This window comes from Elephas maximus, chromosome 7, assembly GCF_024166365.1.
Source record: "Elephas maximus indicus isolate mEleMax1 chromosome 7, mEleMax1 primary haplotype, whole genome shotgun sequence".
Lineage (NCBI taxonomy): Eukaryota > Metazoa > Chordata > Mammalia > Proboscidea > Elephantidae > Elephas > Elephas maximus.
In genome coordinates this window covers 82,118,326-82,133,028 of record NC_064825.1, presented here as the reverse complement: position 1 = coordinate 82,133,028, position 14,703 = coordinate 82,118,326, and positions in this window count along the sequence as shown.

Genomic DNA, 14,703 nt, shown 5'->3' with positions numbered 1-14,703 from the left:
GTTTATCTGTAAATATCTTAATTTCACCTTCATATTTCAGAGAGAGTTTTGCTGGATATATGATCCTTGGCTGGCAATTTTTCTCCTTCAGTGTTCTGTATATGTCGTCCCATTCCCTTCTTGCCTGCATGGTTTCTGCTGAGTAGTCTGAACTTATTCTTATTGATTCTCCCTTGAAGGAAACCTTTCTTTTCTCCCTGGCTGCTTTTAAAATTTTCTGTTTATCTTTGGCTTTGGTGAGTTTGATGATAATATGTCTTGGTGTTTTTCTTTTTGGATCAATCTTAAATGGGGTTCGATGAGCATCCTGGATAGATATCCTTTCGTCTTTCATGATGTCAGGGAAGTTTTCTGTCAGGAGTTCTTCAACTATTTCCTCTGTGTTTTCTGTCCCCCCTCCCTGTTCTGGGACTCCAATCACCCGCAAGTTATCCTCCTTGATAGAGTCCCACATGATTCTTAGGGTTTCTTCATTTTTTTAGATTCTTTTATCTGATTTTTTTTTTCAGCTATATTGGTGTTGATTCCCTGGTCCTCCAGATGTCCCAGTCTGCATTCTAATTGCTCGAGTCTGCTCCTCTGACTTCCTATTGCGTTGTCTAATTCTGTAATTTTATTGTTAATCTTTTGGATTTCTACATGCTGTCTCTCTATGGATTCTTGCAACTTATTAATTTTTCCACTATGTTCTTGAATAATCTTTTTGAGTTCTTCAACAGTTTTATCAGTGTGTTCCTTGGCTTTTTCTGCAGTTTGCCTTATTTCGTCTGTGATGTCTTGAAGCATTCTGTAAATTAGTTTTTTATATTCTGTATCTGATAATTCCAGGATTGTATCTTCATTTGGGAAAGATTTTGATTCTTTTGTTTGGGGGGTTGTAGAAGCTGTCATGGTCTGCTTCTTTATGTGGTTTGATATGGACTGCTGTCTCCGAGCCATCACTGGGAAACTACTTTTTCCAGAAAATCCGCTGACTGGTACCCTGGCTCCAGGCTCTGAAAACAATCGCTGCCTCCCTGTATTTGTTCGTTCTCCATCTCTAAATCTGTGTTTGTTGTTCAGGGTTCGTAGATTGTTATGTATGTGATCGATTCACTTGTTTTTCCGAGTCTTTGTTGCAAGAGGGATCCGCGGTAGCGTCCACCTAGTCCGCCATCTTGGCCCTGCCCCTGATAATCCCTGCTGTTATTTGAAATACTGGTGGCCTAGCTTAAAATCGTAGCAACACACAAGACACCACAGTATGACAAAGTGACAGATGGGTGGTGGATCATTTGTATAGATCCCTTGAAAGTGCTTCCATGAGGGTGCAAAGGGCAATACAGCCTATGAGTGTATTTGTGTATGATTTTACATAATTGTCATGTTGTTATTGTCATTAGGTGCCATCTAGTCAGTTCCGACTCATAGTGGCCTCATGTACAACAGAACAAAGCACTGCCTGGTCCTTCACCATGCTAATAAATGTTGTTATGCTTGAGTCCAGTGTTGCAGCCACTGTGTCAATCCATCTCATTAAGGGTCTTCCTCTTTTTCCCTGTCCCTCTGCTTTACCAAGCATGTTGTCCTTCTCCAGGCACTGATCCCTCCTGATAACACTATCCTTGCTTCTAAGGAGCATTCTGGTTGTACTTCTTCCAAGATGGATTTGTTCATTCTTTTGACATTGCACTGTATAGTCAATATTCTTGAAAGGCGTCAATCAATTATTTGGTCTTCCTTAGTTGTCATCCAGCTTTCACAAGAATATGAGGAGATTGAAAACACTATGGCTTGGGTCATGTGCATCTTAGTCTTCAAGGTGACATCTTTGCTTTTTTACACTTTAAAGAAGTCTTTTGCAGCAGATTTGCCCAATGCAATGTGTCTTTTGATTTCTTGACTGCTGCTTCCATGTGTGTTGATTGTGGATCCAAGTAAAATAAAATCCTTGACAACTTCAGCATTTTTTCCATTTATCATGATGTTGCTTATTGGTTATGAATGTTTTTGTTTTCTTTATGTTGAGGTGTAGTCCATGCTGAAGGCTGTGGTCTTTGATCTTTATCAGTAAGTGCTTCAAGTCCTCTTCACTTTCAGCAAAGAAGGTTGTGTCATCTGCATAACGCAGGTTGTTAATGAGTTTTCCTCCAATTCTGATGCCCCATTCTTCTTCATATAGTCCAGTTTCTTGGACTATTTGCTCAGCATACAGACGGAATCAGTATGGTGAGAGGACACAACCCTGACACATGCCTTTTCTGACTTTAAACCATGGAGTGGTTTGCCATAGAATACGAAATAGTGTAGCAGAAAAGCACTGGCCTAGGTGTTAGAAGACTAGGCCTTCAGTTCTAGTTCCCGTTACCAGCCATGTGAACTTGTACAAGTCTTGGCCCCACTGAACCTCAGTTTACTTATCTATTAAATGGGGGAAGATTACCTCTTCTTCCTACTTCATACAGATTTTTTGTTAAATGGTCAGATCTCTATGAAAATGCTTTGAAAGCTGCTAAGTGCTATTAAAAGCAAGAAGCTTTAGAAAATGTTTATTATCTGTACCCACAGTAGGAGTATGTTCTTGGTCACTACAGGGAGCTTTAGGGTTCAGGGGAAAGATAAACTAATGGTGGCTATTCTTGAAAGCTTGAGGCCTCTATGAGGAATTAATTATTAAAATAAAAATATTTGCATTTTATGTGTATAACTTAGATTTTTCATTCATTCATTTTTTTTTTTAACTCAGATATAGATGCTATGAAAACAAGTATGACCATGGTTCCTTGTGACACAATTTTTTCTACCCATTAATCCATAGGATTCATTTTTCTGACTTTCTCTAAATTTAGTTCTTAGTATTTGTGCATAATCAATTTAAAAGTAAAAAAAAAAAAACTAGAAAACATAATTTTGCAGAAGTCCATAGGAAGAAATTACTTTTCCATGAGCAAAAATGATTCATTGTAAATTCTATGACACATGGCAGTGTTAGAGGATTTTTGTGCCTAGGCAGGATGGGGAAGTACATTGTCTAACTTTGGCATATGCTTAAAAGTCTTGCTTTGGATTTTCTAATGGCAATCTCTGCAGTTCTTAATTGGTGTGCTGTCCTCATGGTAGGGCTAGAGTGAGAAGAATCTTACTCCTTTAAAAGAGCCTGTTACACCAGAGTACCCCAGAATGGTTTGAAGGAGGAGGTATAGTAGAGAGAAAGACATGAGGGGTTTGCACATGGGGGGATCAGAAATTCACTGATTCCCTGAGTGTATAATGGGTAATTTTTGTTCCCTTTTGGGGCCTCAGTTTCTCTTTCTGATTTTGATCCCCATCCCATATCCTCACCCCACACATATACAGAAATAGTCAGATGGTCTGTCTTCGTGAAGTGTGGAATACTAGGGGATAAATCTCAGGCCCCAGATGATGAAAGGCAAATATTTGCAGGAGCACAAAGCTCTTAAATTTATCAGATTTTTCAATCCAAATTTATTTTGAGAAGATAGAGTCTTGATATTTCTTTTCCTTATAGGCTTCTCCCCACGCTTCTGTCAGTTTGTCGTACTATGGTGACTTGCATGGTGCTGTGATGCTGGTAGCTCCGCCACTGGTATTTCAAATACCAGCAGAGTCACCCATGGTGAACATGCTTCAGTGGAGCTTTCAGACTAAGACAGACTAGGAAGAAGGACCTGGTGGTCTACTTCTGAAAAAATTGGCCAGTGAAAACTCTATGAATAGCAGAGGAACGTTGTCTAGTATAGTGCTGGAAGGTGAGCCCCTCAGGTTGGAAGGTACTCAAAAGACAACTGAGGAAAAGCTGCCTCCTCAAAGTAGAGTTGACCTTAATGACATAGATGGAGTAAAGATTTCAGGACTTTCATAAGCTGAGGTGGGATGATTCAAAATGATAAACACAGCAGCAAACATCCATTAATAATCAGAACATGGAATGTAAGAGGTATGAATCTAAAAAAATTAGAAATTGTCAAAAATGGACCACATAACGACCTTTATCAGGTATTAGTGAGCTGAAATGGACTGGTATTTGTCATTTTGAATCAGACAATCAGATGGTCTACCATGCTGGGAAAGACAAAGTGAAGAGTAATAGTGTTCATCAACAAAAAGAACATTTCAAGACCTATCCAGAAGTACAATGCTGTCAGTGATAGGATAATATCCATATGCCTACAAGGAAGATAAGTTAATATGATTATTATTCAAATTTATGCACCAACCACTAATGCTAAAAAAAAAAAAAGCTAAAGATGAGGAAATTGAAGATTTTTACCAACTTCAACAGTCTGAAATTTATCAAACATGCAATCAAGATGCATCCATAATTGCTGGCGATTGGAATGCAAAAGTTGGAAAGAAAGAAAAAGATGGGCAGCTGGAAAATATGGTGTTGGCTATAGAAAGGATGCTGGAGATCACATGACAGAATCTGGCAAGACCATCAGCTTATTCATTGCAATTACCTTTTTTCAACAACATAAATAGCCACTGTATATGTGGACCTCACCAGGTGGAAAACACAGAACTCAAATAGACTAGATTTCTGGAAAGAGTTAATGGAGAAGCTCAGTATCATTAGTCAGAACAAGGCCAGAGGCAGACTGCAGAACAGACCGTCAATTGCTCATATGCAAGTTCAAGTTGAAGCTGAAGAAAATTAGAGCAAGTCCATGAAAGCCAAAGCACAACCTTAAGTATATTCCACTTGAATTTAGAGACCATGTCAAAAATAGATTTGACACACTGAACACTAATGTAGACCAGAGGAGTTGTGGAATGACGTCAAGGACATCTCACATGAAGAAAGCAAAAGGTCATTAAAAAGACAGGAAAGAAAGAACAGACCAAAATGGATGTCAGAAATGATTCTGAAACTTGCTCTTTAACTTGGAGCGGCTAAATTGAAAGGAAGAAATGAGCTGAACAGAAGTTTTCAAAGGGCAACTCGAGAAGACAAAGTAAATCATTATAATGAAATGTGCAAAGATCTGCAGTTAGAAAACCAAAAGGGGAGAACATACTCGGCATTTCTCAAGCTGAAAGAACCAAAGAAAAAATTCAAGCCTCGAGTTCTAATATTGAAGGATTCTATCGGGAAAATGTTGAACAACCCAGGAAGCATCAAAGAAGATGGAAGGAATACACAGGGTCACTGTACCAAAAAGAATTGGTTGATGTTCAACCATTTCAGGACGTAGCATATGATCAAGAACTAATGGTACTGAAGGAAGAAGTCCAAGCTGCACTGAATTGAATGATGAAAAATAAGGCTTCAGGAATGGCTGGAGTACCAACTGAAATGTTTCAGCAAATGGATGCAGCGCTGGAGGTGCTTGCTTGTCTATGTTAAGAAATTGGGAAGACAGCTCCCTGGCCAACCAACTGGAAGAGATCTGTATTTGTGCCCATTCCAAAGAAAAGTGATCTAACAGAATGAAGAAGTTATTGGACAATAAATATTCTATCACACACAGGTAAAATTCTGCTGAAGATAATTCAAAAAATGGTTGTAGCAGCACATCGACACAACTGCCAGAAATTCAAGGCAGACTCAGAAGAAGACATAGAACTAGGGATATCATTGCTGATGTCAGATGGATCTTGGCTGAAAGCAGAGAATACCAGAAAGACGTTTACCTGTGTTTTATTGGCTATGCAAAGGCATTGGACTGTGTGGATCACAGCAAATTATGGATAACATTGGGAAAAATGGGAGTTCCAGAACTTAATTGGGCTCCTGTGGGACCTGTACGTAGACCAACAAGCAGTCGTTCGAAGAGTACAAGGGCAGACTGCACGGTTTAAAATCAGGAAAGATGTGTGTCAGGGTTGCATCCTTTCACCATGCTTATTTTGTCTGTATGCTGAGCAAGTAATCCAAGAAACTGGGCTGTAAGAAGAAGTTGTCAAGGATTTTATGTTATTTGGATCCACAGTCAATGACCACGGAAGCAGCAGTCAGGATACAAAAGATGTACTGCTTTGGGCAAATCTGCTGTAAAAGACTTTTTTAAGGTGTTAAAAAGCTAAAAAGTCACTTTGAGGACTTACATATTTTCAATCACCTTATATACATATGAAAGCTGGACAATGAATGACTAAAGAAGACCAAAGAAGAATTGATGCTTTTGAATTACGATGTTGTCAGAGAATATTGCATATACCATGGACTGCCAGAAGGATGTATAAATCTCTCTTGGAAGAAGTACAGCCAGAATGCTCCTTAAAAGCAAAAATGGAGAGACTTCATCTCAAGCACTTTGGACATATTTTCAGGAAGGACCAGTCTCTGGAGAAAGACATCATGCTTGGTAAGGTAGAGGGTCAGCAATAAAGAGGAAGACCCTCAACAAGATGGATTGACACAATATCTGCTACAATGGGCTCAGACATAGCAACCATCGTGAGGAAGGCCCAGGACCAGGCAGTGCTTCATTCTGTTGTACACAGGATCACTGTGAATCAGAACCAACTTAAGACACCTAACAACAACGTCCTCTAGGTTGTATTTAAGTCCTGCAGCAAAAGACATGCCTTCCAAAACCAGTGAACATCATTTTTTTTTTTTCTGCATACATTTGCAAGGAGCAGCCTATAGATTTACTTACTAATATTAATCGGCAAAACTGGTAATAAAATTGTCAATCATGGGATCTGCCAAATTTCCTCGATTCTAAGATATACTCCTCCAACTTTCCTTCTTAAAATTGGGGATATGACTGTGTCTTATTGAAAGAAATGTAGACCTCCCTCGACCTGTCAGCCCCCAAAAGCTGTTATTAAACAGCTTTGGTACAATCAATGGCCTTTTTGAATGGAAAAAGTATTCCAGAATTTTTTTTTCTTCCTTTCCTCCCTTCCTCCCATATATTTCTCACACTTGAAAGCACTAAAAAATCTCCCCCACGCTACTGTGAAGGAGCCCTGGTGGTGATGTGGTTAAGCGCTCAGCTGCTAACCAAAAGCTCGGCAGTTGAAACCCACCAGCCGCTTTGTGGAAAAAAGGTTTGGCAAAGCGCTTCTGTAAAGATTACAGCCTTGAAAACCCTATGGGGCAGTTCTACTGCGTCCTGCAAGGTTACTATGAGTCGGAATCAACTGGGAGGCACACAACAGCTCGCTACTGTGTTGTAGCTTCTACTGCAGCCATTGGAGTCTCAGAAGTCACCTCAGCAGAAAGGGTTTTCTCTGAGTATGCTGACAGTCAGAAAGGCAGGAGGTTGCAGGTTATAAAGATGAAGCCCTACTAGGCTTGTTCACTGTAGTTTATGCAAAACAGCTGCCTTCCCTGTTAGAGGCACTTTGTTTAAGGCTCCTTCCTCCCTTCCTCTGAAGTCTAATAACTAACTGGGACGAATCAGCTGTTTTGGGTCAGAACAAGCTGGAGGCTCTGCCAGTCCACTTCATGCATCGCCAGACCATATTAGCAACGGGAAAATTTCTAAAACAATGCAAACAGCTTGATCAATGACTTCCATTAGTGATTACAGTCCAAGTAATTTTCTCCCCACTTTGTTTTTCAGAGGCTGCTGTTTCTTAAACTTTCCAGTGGTGAGATGCAGAAGGTGGGTAACAAAATCACTGCTCCCTAGTTCAGGGCTTCCAAAATTTTAACATGCATGTGGCTCCCAAGGGGAAAAAAAAATTTTTTTTTGCTTGTTAAAATGCAGACTGACTCAGTAGATCTGAGGGTGGGGTTGGAGGTGGCGGGAGCTGAGACTGCATTTCTGTGGAGCTCCCAGGTGATGCCCTTGCTGCTGGTCCTTGGACCACATTTAGTAGTGTGTCATTGTGTGCTGTCGAGTCAATTCGTGCTCACGGAGACCTTATAGGACAGAGTAGAACTGCCCCATAGTGTTTCCTCGACTATAATCAAAAGGCCCTGTTGTTATCTCTATTTCCTGTTTCAAGGTGTTGTGTGATGTTAGTAGGATAAGGAATACCTTTTCTAATCTGATCCTTAGACATTTTCGGAAATGAAGAATTGAATAAGTAATGATTTCAAAGCCCAGGGGAAATCATGAGGTCACAGATTCTGGTTTAACTATTAAGTTGGGTCAGCAATGACTTCAAATTCTAATTCACTGCAAATCAAAATATTGAGAATAGACCTGCAGCACACACACACAGAGCAGAATTCAGGGAGATCTGGTTTTTCTCCTGTGATGGCAAAGCCACTATCTGAGGATGTTTTCTTGTTGGCAAGCATCATGCTCTACACTCCACTGAACAAGGATCCCAGCAGGAATTGGATTAGAGTCTGTGACCGATTCCTCTGGCTCCAAATCCTCTGTGTGCTTTATCTGTATCCTCACTACCAGGAACTCCTCCAATTATTGCTTATGTAGATGGATGAGAGTTCTTCAGCTTTGGAGAAATTTCAGATAGGTTTTGAATATTGTCAGGAGCGCTGTTTTTTGCAATTGCCATTTAGATAATTAATTTGGCTCATTGTTTGTTGCTTGGAGTCTACTATTACTTCCACAATTTCTGTTTCCTTGGTTAAACTGTAAGTTTGTTATGATTGGAGAGCATGCTTTCTATATTATAGGACTGGAGGATTGTCAGTGACCTTTAAAGTCATCAAGTTCAATTTCCTCTTTAATATTTGAATCTCGTCAAGCCAGCCTCTGCTTGAAACCCTTTGTTAATGGGGATCTTACTACTTTACACTCTATCCTTCGAAGAGCTCTGATTGTTAGAACAGCTTTCCTCATATGGACTCAAGAGTTGTCTCCCTGTGGCTTTTGCCCATTAGCCCAGTTTTACTACTGGGAGCAATTCCTTTGTCTTGTATAGAATGTGGACACAATGCTTATTACTGGGTAACTGACTTGTTCAGGCCCAGGACTTGGGAGATACCTGTGCCTTTGGGAGTTCCTCACGCAGCAGAGTAGCCTTCAACTCCTGACTTGGGGAATAAACCTGGGGCAAGGTCCAGAGCTGTTTTCCCCGGAGTTGTATGTGTCAGAGTGAAGTAGGATAGTTGCTGCTCATAAGGACTTTACCCTGCTTCATTACAGGGGCTTAAGACTTCCTGCATGTCTGTCTTAAATTCAGCCTGAATTAAGCCTTAAATGAAATACAGGATGAGGATTCATGATTACTCATGGATTTTTACACAACCAGATCATTCAATAAGAATTTTAGAAATGGCTCCAACTTCCAAACTATTACCTTTTCTTTAGTTTTTACCTGAAGCAAAAATTTAAAGTCAGCAAAACTGGACTTTAGTCCTCATTCCTCTTCTCCATTCACCTCCCTTTTACCCTTCCATGAGCAAATGATTAACTTGCTCACTGCTAAACGAAAGGTTTGAGGTTCAAGGCTACCAAGAGGCACCTCAGAAGAAAGGCCTGGTGACCTACTTTTGAAAAATTGGCCACTGAAAACCCCAGGGAGCATAATCCTACTTTGACACACGTGAGGTCACCATGAGTTGGAAACAGCTTGTCAGCAACTGGTTTAGTTTTTTTTTTTTTTTTTTTTAATTTTTATTCTGTACTTCATGGGTGACCTGGTTTTCCAAGGCTTCCCTCTCCTAATCTTGTAATATCATTCTACGCCTTGAACCATTCATTATCTCCCCCTGACTTCTCCCCTCATCAAACTTAGCTGTCCTCTGATTCTCTCAAGAACTGGCTTTATCCAACCCAACCCTGGCTGTTAATAGGCTTTGGTCCCTTTAACAAATCCTTGATAAAGTATAAGCTAGCTATTGTATTATCTGCCTATCAAAATTCCTTAATCCAGTCAAACACCCATCTCCAGAAGGCCTTTAGGTAATAGCTTTAGAGCGGGACAGTACAGGCACCATGCCAAAGCCATGGATGAGAAACCGTTTTTGTCTGTGGGCTCCTTAGTACAATTTCACATTGTGTAACTCCCTAATTATATAGTACAAAAAAAAAAAAAAGCCCTATTTTTTAAAAAATAATAACAATCAGAGGCTTTATTACATGTGATTGTTAATAGCTCATCTAATGTTCACAACAACCTCTAGATGTAGGAATTATTCTCATTTTACGGATGAACAAACTGAAGTCCAGAGAGGTTAAGTAACTTGCCTACCATCGCATAGCTATTACATTGCAGAGACAGGGCTCAAACTGAAGCCCATGCCCTTAGCCATGCAGCTTCCTCTTTTCTGATCAAGCAACAGAGCAGAAACCTAAGAACCATGAGATTCTTCAGGCAAGCCCTGCTGTGTCCACCTTGAACATACTCTTCCTACTTCATCTCAGCATCCTCTCAGCTCTCACTTCTCCCACTCTTCTATGCTGAGAAAAGCTTCTTCTGGCTTCCACATGCACAAGAATAACAAGTATTTGCTATTTAATTACAAGGAATTATTATGGAATGGGAGGAGGGATACTAACAAATCCCATCTGGGGCCAATTAAAACGAACTGTGTTCCTAAGTATATGTGGTTTTCCTTTTCTCAGGAGAGGAAAAATTCCAGCAAGTCTTTGGCACATGAAGCATGGCATGGTTTAATACGGCCCAGGTTACTGAGAGATTTCTGTTATTTTTGAGAGAGCAAGATGGCTCGTCACCTCTAATGAGTGAGAAATAAAGCTTCCCTTCAGTGTCAGCCTTGGACAGGTGGTAGATGCATTGGAACCTGTGTGTGGATTTGTCACATTTGTTTTTACAGGACATCCCATGAAAGTGGCTTTTTGGGACAAAGAGACTAAGAAGATGCCAAAATGCTGCTTTCAGGATAAATGCATCGGTTTGCAAAAATTCACAGGGTTTCCCAGAGCGGCCACCCACAGAGGGAGCAACATCTGGTCGTCATGCTGTCACAACAGGGGAGAGCAATGCCTGGGCACAGGGTAAGACAGAACGTTCCTTATTAGCTGGAAGGAAGACACGTAGTTAGACTGGAGCCCTGAGGCAACAGACCTCCCGAGGCTCAGAATATGCTGAGCTGAGTAAGACCATGGGACCCTAGATGCACTCATACTTGGCCTATGATACCTTAGTGGTTTTGAAACAGGGTTACACATAAATAAATAAAAATATGAACCTCCAGAGAGGTTGTTGTATGTTGTCAGAATACAAGTAGAATAAATTAGTATTTTTAAAAATAATAAAAGAACATCTTCATTTTGCAAATGTTAGTTGAGGCCCTGTTCTTCACAGAAAAACAATATTACCTTTTTCTCTCAGTCTTCCTTCCTTCCTTCCTTCCTTCCTTCCTTCCTTCCTTCCTTCCTTCCTTCCTTCCTTCCTTCCTTCCTTCCTTCCTTCCTTCCTTCCTTCCTTCCTTCCTTCCTTCCTTCCTTCCTTCCTTCCTTCCTTCCTTCCTTCCTTCCTTCCTTCCTTCCTTCCTTCCTTCCTTCCTTCCTTCCTTCCTTCCTTCCTTCCTTCCTTCCTTCCTTCCTTCCCTCCTTCCTTCCTTCTTTTCACTCTCATTCATTTATTCATTCAATGTTTTCCAAGTTGCCCCCTATGTGCCAGGACCTGTGCTATGTACTAGAGATGCAAAGAAGAATGAGAGACTGTCTCTACTCTCAGAAAGCTCATAGACAAGTAGCATAGACTCTCAGAGGTAAATATTGTGGTTCAGTGTGCTTAAAGGAACTCTGAAGAGGGATGTCTAACCAGGCTGCAAGCATCCATGAAAGCCTCCTGGGGGAGGTGTCATCTGAGCTGGGTCTTGCAGCATAGTTAGGAGTTAATCTCCAGGAATATATATTTATATGCTATCCCTTTGCTATGCAGCAAGAGATGAAAAGACTAAGTAGATATTATGGGGGAGAGAGGTGGCAGTAAGAAAAGAAGAGGAATTTAAATATTCAACCTGGAATGCTTGAGGGAGAGCGCAGGCCAGTGGAGGCTCTGGTTTAGTTTGACTAGGACTGGGATTTCTACCAATTCCTAGGTGTGTGAACCTGAGCAAATTACTTGTCATTTCTAGGACTCATGCTCGTAAGACCTTCAGGTTTCAATGAAAGGACATGTGTAAAGTGCTTTGCTCAGGGTTTGAGTTATTTAAATCTAATAAGTGTCAACCTTATCATTAATGCTGTTAGTTATCATCACCAGTGTTATTCATTGATTATCTGTCTAAGCTACCTGAATCTCTTATCCCTGATTTTTGCCTCCGCAGAAAAATATATAGGGAGAGACAAGAAAAAAAAATAAAACTGAGAGAATATAAAAAAAATTAAGGTATGATGGTGATTATTATCCTCTCAGTCAAAATTGGTGGAATAAAGAAACTACCCTCCAAAGAACAGGAACACAAAGATCTTTTCTCTATCTTATGGCAAATTCTGCTTTCAGACCACTCATCTCTATGCTCAGAAAGGCAAAAACATTAGTGACATAGAGTTAGGGAATGTGATTAAGATAATGTCTAGTTCTGCTGGTAGCAGATAACCTAAAACCCTTCTGCAGTAAAACTCCTTTTAAAAGCACAGCTAAGCTTGTAAGATAGTAAGTAAAATCCCTAGGCTTTCTCCATCTTCCAAGGAAAACAACAACAAAGAAGGCCATGAAAACCAAAGCAGAAAGAGTGTGAGCTGATGCTATGACTACACTTATTGTTATCAGTTGCCATCAAGTCGGCTCTGACTCATGGTGATACCATGTACGATACGACAGAATCAAATGTTGCCCAGTCTTGTGCTAACTTCATTTTCGTTAGCATGCTTGAGTTCATTTTTGTGGCCACTGTGTATTTTGAGTGCCTTCCACTCAAAATAATAAAATGTGCAAAGACCTGGAGTTAGAAAACCAAAAGGGAGGAACACATTCAGCATTTCACAAGCTGAATGAAGTAAAGGAAAAATTCAAACCTCCACTTGCAATATTGAAGGATTCTATGGGCAATAAATTGAATGATACAGGAAGTATCAAAAGAAGATGGAAGAAATACACAGTCACTGTACCAAAAAGAATTTGTTGACTTTCAGCCATTTCAGGAGGTAGCATATGATCAAGAACCGATAGTACTAAAGGAAGAAGCCCAAGCTGCACTGTAGGCATTGGTGAAAAACAAGGCTCCAGGTGACGGAATACCAACTGAGATGTTTCAACAAATGGATGCATGCTGGAAGTGCTCACTGGTCTATGCCAAGAAATTTGGAAGACAACTTCCTGGACAACTGACTTGAAGAGATCTATATTTGTGCTCATTCTAAAGAAAAGTGATCCAACAGAATGCAGACATTCTCTAACAATATCATTGTTATCACACACAAGTGAAATTATGCTGTAGATAATTCAAAAAATGGTTGCAGCCGTACATTGACAGGAGAGTGCCAGAAATTCAAGCCAAAATCAGAACAGGATATGGAATGAGGTATATCATTGCTGATGTCAGATGGATCTTGGCTGAAAACAGAGAATACCAGAAAGATGTTTACCTGTGTTTTATTGACTATGCAAAGGCATTCTACTGTGTGGATCATAACAAATAATGAATAACATAGTGAAGAATGGGAATTCCAGAACACTTAATCATGCTCATGCGGAACCTGTACATAGACAAAGAGGCAGTCATTTGAGCAGAACAAGGAGATACTGCATGGTTTAAAATCAGGACAGGTGTGTGTCAGGTTCTATCCTTTCACCATACCTATTCAATCTGTATGCTGAGCAAATAATCTGAGAAGATGGACTATATGAAGAAGAACCGGGAATAAGGATTGGAGGAAGATTCATTAACAACCTGTGATATGCAGATGACACAACTTTGCCTGCTGAAAGTGAAGAGGACTTGAAGCCTTTACTGATGAAGATCAAAGACCACAGCCTTCAGTATGGATTACACCTCAACCTAAAGAAAACAGAAATCCTGGACCAATAAGAAACATCATGACAAATGGAGAAAAGATTGAAGTTGTCAAAGATTTCATTTTACTTGGACCCACAATCAAAGCCCATGGAAGCAGCAGTCAAGAAATCAAACAACACATTGCATTGGGAAATTCTGCTGCAAAAGACACTTCAAAGTGTTGAAAAGCGAAGATGTCACTTTGAGGACTAAGGTGTTCCTGACCCAAACCATGGTATTTTTGATAAACTCGCATGCATGTGAAAGATGGACAATGAAAAAGGAAGACGAAAAAAGAATTGACGCCTTGGAATTGTGGTGTTGGTGAAGAATATTGAATATACCATGGGTTGCCAGAAGAATGAGCAAATCTGTCTTCGAAGAAGTACAGCTGGAATGCTCTTGGAAGCAAGGATGGTGAGACTTGTGTCTTACGTATTTTGGACATGTTATCAGGAGGGACCACTCTCTGGAATGGGACATCATACTTGGTAAAGTAGAGGGTCAGCAAAAAAGAGGAAGACTCTCAATGAGATGGATTGACACAGTTGCTGCAACAGTGGGCTCAAACATAGCAATGATTGTGAGGAAGGTGCAGGACTAAGCACTTTGTCACTCTCTATTATCCATAGTGTGGCTATGAGTTGGAACCAACTCAACAGCGCCTAACAATAACATCCAATCTGGGGGGCTCATCTTCCAGCACTGTACTGGACAATTAATGATATAGTCAGAAAACAAAACATCATACAGAGAATCCAAAAAAATAAAACTGCTGGAGAAACTGATTCTGAGATGAAGATGTGTACAATTGATCTACTAAGGAAATGCTCCCTGAAGATGCAGATAAGGAAGTTAACAGTGAAGGTGGGTCAAGAAAAAGAAAAAACTAAGCAAGGATACAAAGCTCGGAAAAG